Below are 5,910 nucleotides of genomic sequence, written 5' to 3'. Positions count from 1 at the left end.
CAAAGGAGAGGCTAGGCCTGCTTATAATTGTGCCTAAATGTCTCCTCCTGAATGCCTCTTTGTTGTTCAGATGTGGCCCTCTCTCTCTAGCTAAGCCAACTTGGCAGGTGAAATCACTGCCCTCCCCCCTACGTGGGATCTGACGCCCGGGGAGTGAATCTCCCTGGCAACGTGGAATATGACTCCCGGGGAGGAATCTAGACCCGGCATTGTGGGATGGAGAACATCTTCTTGACCAAAAGGGGGATGTGAAAGGAAATGAAATAAGTTTCAGTGGCAGGGAAATTCCAAACAGAGCCGAGAGGTCACTCTGGTGGACATTCTTACACACAATATAGATAACCCTTTTTAGGTTCTAATGAATTGGAATAGCTAGCAGTAAATACCTGAAACTATCAAACTATAATCCAGAACCCTTAAATCTTGAAGACAGTGGTATAACAATGTAGCTTATGAGGGGTGACAATGTGATTGGGAAAGCCATGTGGCTCACACTCCCCTTTGTCCAATGTGTGGATGGATGAGTGGAAAAATGGGGGCAAAAAAAAAAAAAAAAAGAAACCAAGGTGTCAGTAGAGCCATGTTTTTTTCGAAGGCTCTGGAGTTGGAACCCTTCCTTGCCTCACCCCAGCTTCTGGTAAGGTAGCTGCATCACACCAGTCTCTGCTTCCATCTTTACATGGCCTCCTTCCCTGTGGGCCTCAGTCTGTCTCTTCTCCTTTTCTTAGAAGGACACCAGTCACATTGGATTAGGGCCCACCCTAATCCAGTGTGACCTCATTTTAACATCTGTGAAGACCCTACTTCCAAACAAGGTCACAGTCACTGATACCAGGGGTTAGGATTTCAACATATCTTTTTGGGAGACACAATTCAACCCACACCAAGTACGTACCCTCATTGAGGCTACCCTTGCTTGGTAACACCCCTTGCCCCAACTCTTCCTCATTCCTATCTTCCCCCAATGTATATTTACTCTATGTCCATGTCTTCCAGGGCCTTTCCTTTGAGGCTAAACAATCTGATAAACTGTTAACAAATGATAATGGGTAGTAAAGGGTAGGCTATTTCTTTCCTAATAACAATAATAAGAGTTAGCATTTATTGAGTAATTATTATGTGCCAGGCATTTTGGTAAGTGCTTTACATACACTGTCTCATATAATTCTCACACAACCCTATGCAGTGGGTACCAATATTATCCCAAGTTTTACAAATGAAGACATGGAGGCTCAGAGCGATTAAATGTCCCGGGTTGGTGTCCCTAGGAAGCAGAGTTTAGTGCTTAGTGCAGGAAGTTTATTAGGGTGTGCCCTTGGGATCAACACCTGCAGAAGAGAGGGGATGGAAACAGGAGTGGGCAGAGGGAGAAGGTGAGTGTGATGCAACCTGAGGAGAGCCTCAGCCAATCCCATGGAGAGCTCCGAACTAGAATGGCCTTTCAGGGTATATAAAATTGGGCCTGGATAGAAAGTGGGCCTTTATACTGCCTCTCCATCTGAAAGGTGCAACCTTGGGGTGGGGGGGTCAGCACTACAGCTGAGGCACCCTCTGAAGGGGATGACAGCTGGAGGCAGTCTGCTGGCCACACACCCACAGCTGGGGCAAGGAGTCCCTCATTGCTAGGGAGCTGGACAGAGCATCACCGTGGCCTCAATTTTAAGGTGGTCGCACAACTATTGAGAGGTGGGGACCTATTTAAGAACAGAAGTCTCTCTGATCCCAGATCCTTCCGATTAACCACCTTTCTATATGCCTCCCACAACCCTGTAAATTTAATGTTGAACATTCAAGTCTCAAAAGGTGATTTTCTTCTCTTGTGTACTTTGCCTGCAAATGGATATCGTCCCCCAAGGAGGTGGGCTCCTTGGTTACATTTATGATTCTTGCCTAGGGGAAGAGGACCTGGTGTCTGTCTACAGAAGAACGGTGGCTCCAGTGTTGCCAAAATCCTGAGCCCTCAGCCTGGAGTAAAATCAGCAGATATATGTGTCTGCTTGTAACATGCTTGGCACCACTTCAGCCTCACAACCAAACACACACACACACCAGAGCAGAACTAAACCAAGCATTTCAGCAGTCTCACTTCATCCTATGTCCCCAGAACAATACCTATCCATTTCCTTTTTTAAAAGTTAACTTTTGAGATCTTTTTTAATTTGCTCCTTCCTATCAGAGCCCTTAGAGTAAACAAGAATGAGTCAAACAATGAGGGAAAAGTCACATATCGATTTTGCAAAAATGACACATTATCTGTAAAAATTTCGAACCATGTATTTTCCTTAATTGCCCAAAATGACGCCACCCAGGAGCAACCATTGTGAACATTTTGAGCCTGCCTAGAAAGCTCTGTGCATAAAACAGACTGAGGCGCAGCCGCGCAGCTGGAGCTGGAGGCGCGTGGGCCGGAGACGCCGCAGACCCGGAACCGGAGCTGCTCGGAGGCGGTGAATAACAGCTCTTCGAGTCTGCGAGAGAAAATGGCCTCCAATAAAACTACACTGCAAAAAATGGGAAAGAAGCAGAATGGAAAAAGTAAAACAGCTGAAGAGGCAGAGCCTGAAGAATCTGTGGTGGAAAAAGTACTGGATCCACGTGTAGCGAATGGGAAAGCGGAGTATTCCCTGAAATGGAAGGGATTTACAGATTCCAATTCTTGGAAGCCTGAAGAAAATTTAGATAGCCCAGAGTTAATGGAAGCATTTCTTAATTCTCAAAAAGCTGGTAAAGAAAAAGACGGTACCAAAAAAAAAAAAAAAATCTTTATCTGACAGTGACTCTGATGACAGCAAATCAAAGAAGAAAAGAGATGCTGCTGACAAACCAAGAGACCTTGCTAGAGGTCTTGATCCTGAAGGCATAATTGGTGCCACAGACAGCAGTGGGGAATTAATGTTTCATGAAATGGAAAGATTCAGATGAGGCAGACTTGGCGCACTGGCAGAAGAGGCAAACATGAAGTGTTCTCAAATTTGTGATTACCTTGTATATTTAGAATGGAATGTATGGTGTGTGAATATATCTCAATAAAATTGCGTTTTAAAAATTGTAATTGTTTTTTATAAAGAGAAACTAACTTGGCATTCTTGTCCAGAAGATGAAGTTCAATAATTGTTTGCATTGATATATGTGTGTGTGTGTGTGTGTGTGTGTGTGTGTGTAATCTGGGTCTTGTTTTTTTTAATTTATTATGTGAAGAAAAAAATCAAGTTTGATATCTTTGTTTTGAAGTAGTAGCATGTTGGGGGTAGCTGTAAGGGTTTTTGTTTTTTGCATCAACATCACCGTTACTTTGAACAAATAAAAGCTTCCTGTAGTTGCTTCATTTATCCGAAAAGAACATTTGATGCCATGGTGTATTATTTCTTTTGCATTCAAGAACAGCTTTTCTAAATGTGGGGAAAATTTTCCATATTCATTACTGAATCAGAACTTGTGTTTAACCCGTAGATGTCTAAGGAGCATTCTGACAATTCTGGGGTTTTTCGTTTATTTGTTTGTGTATGTGTATATATAAATACATATATCATTTTTATTTTATTTTAAAATTATTATTACTTTTTACACTCACCAAAAATAAAAACATTCAAAACAAAAACGGCATTTCACAACCATGGATAAATCCGCAGTGCTTCTGGGATGCCACCATTCTGAGCAAACCAAAAAACCACTTCAAGTTAAACTGAAGATTTTCCTGAAGTCATGAGCTTTCAAATCAAATAGATGATTCAGTAATTAATTGGACAATTTAAAGCAGCCAGATCAAAACCCAGGTCTGTATCTATAGTCTTGTAAATGGAGAATATTTGCAAAACTCTGAAAGGAAAATCTACCACAACCAACAATCTCCCCACCCAGATGAGAAAACAAGGTAAATACTGTTGTGTTTTCATTAGCCAAGCAAGGCTTAGTTAAACAGGCATTTAAAGATTCCTTCTAGAGAGCCATTCCTTTATGGAAAGTTGAAATCCCTGTGCTGTATTGACTAAAAAGGTCACAATTCATGGAAACCTAACCAAATGGTTAGAGATGTTGCAGTTTAGGACATGTTGGCATAAATGGGTAAACAGACTTTTGTAATCTAAATTACTGAACTGCAGTTTTTTTCTTTACCCCCAATGCATTCCTTACATGGAGGCTGAAATCTTCAGTATTCGAGTTACTGGTTCAGCAGAAGCCAGGAAAAACAATGACTCCGTAATAATCAGAATGTTATCCAAATATTGTATACTTTATTGTAAATACTGGTGAACAGTGGTCTATAAATAGTTTTATATTCTTTTTAAAAAACAGACTGAAATATGTGTATTCAACTTTACATAAATGGGAATGTGCTATCCCGTGTGATCTCTTTGCATGCCTCCAGCTTTTCACACGTGACCATGTGAGTACATGCAGGTGATCCCAGAGATATGGACAGAATTGGGGAGGGGGGTGGGCTATTGTAAAGGTTTGGGATCTTATCCTAAATATAAGGAGAAGACATTGAAGGATTGCAAAATTCAATTTATTTTTTAAGTTTATTCTGACTATGGGTTGCGACATAAGTGTTCATTTCTTTTACTCAGTCAAAATTTGCATCTAAGTGATATTTCCATGGGGTTCAACCTCAATCATCGAGAGAGGCAAGTGTCAGCAGATTCCACTCAGTCCAAGCCTATACATAGGCTACTTCAATTAGAATCTATTAATCATCGGAGAAAGAGCCATCAAACATAAAGTATTTCCCATCTTTACAAAATGTATCTTTCTGATTTCCAGAAATAATAAATGATTATGATGGAAAGCACAAAAAAAAACTTTTAAAAAAGAAAATTGGAACTCACTTGTCATCACTTGTAATTCCACCCACAGATAATCACTAATATTACCATTTCCCCTTATATCCCACTCATTGTTTTTTCCAGGAATATTTTTTGTTGTTCTACAACAAGAACAATCAAATTGTACAAACTGTTTTGCATTTTAATATATTTCCAACATCTTTTTAGATCATTAAATATTCTCCTATGACCTCATTTGCCTAGTATCCCTCACGTGGTCCTGTCATTTTCTAAACTAGTCCCCAACTGGTGGCAATTTAGGTTGTTTCAAATGATTTGCTATTATAAACCATACTGTGATGGACATCCTTGTCAGCAAATACTTGCATGCATTACTATTCTAAGACTTTATAGGCCCATCTATTCTTGCTTTGGGAAACCCTATCTTACCTCATTTCAAACATTGTAAAATGCACCTTGAGCTCACTTTAAACATAATTTTTGCTGTTAAAAATGCAAAGGATTTTTATAATTTTGCTTTTGAAATTATTTAGCTCTGAGGCTCCATTTAATGTGGCTATGACTTCTCAGCAATCATTTAGGCATGTGCCAGAAGTCCTGTGAAGTGAGAAAATCAAACCAATAGATAATTTGCAAATATAATGAAATTTTATGAGCACTAAATTTAATAATTCATCGAATTCACATAAAAGTACACTTCATAAATATTTAACTAAACCTCTGTTAATTTAACTTTTTTTATTTTGGAGTTATATTTTTTTCCAGGTCTCACACAATTTTTTAAGGTTCCCTAGAAGCTCACAGCCTTCAGGCAGTGTAACCGTAGAGCCTAATCGATAAAGAGACCTTGCAAATATTCCTAAAAGGGATCATTCATATAGAAAGCATTTTAAAATAAAGCATGGCCACTACCAGTCTCTTAATAGACTGTAAAATGCTTCTCCCTCCCCTCTTTTGCCTCCCCTCCATGCCTATAAGTTTAGTATTGACTTCCTATAGGTCAATGGGTGTCACTGGGAGAAATGAGAGGAAGAAAGCCATATTGCTTCTCAGGGGTTGGTTCCACACAATAGTCTCTTTCTATTTTCTGGTGGAGAGGTCATCTGGGTCAGCCCACACATTGGCA

At 39.9% G+C, this 5,910-nt stretch overlaps 1 pseudogene; it reads left to right on the top strand.

Moving 5' to 3' along the window:
• Positions 1 to 2,480: 2,480 nt before the first annotated feature.
• LOC119516750 lies at positions 2,481 to 3,111 on the top strand (annotated as a pseudogene).
• The last annotated feature ends 2,799 nt before the right edge of the window (positions 3,112 to 5,910 follow it).

This window comes from Choloepus didactylus, chromosome 20, assembly GCF_015220235.1.
Source record: "Choloepus didactylus isolate mChoDid1 chromosome 20, mChoDid1.pri, whole genome shotgun sequence".
Lineage (NCBI taxonomy): Eukaryota > Metazoa > Chordata > Mammalia > Pilosa > Megalonychidae > Choloepus > Choloepus didactylus.
This window is presented reverse-complemented; position numbering and strand designations above follow the sequence as displayed.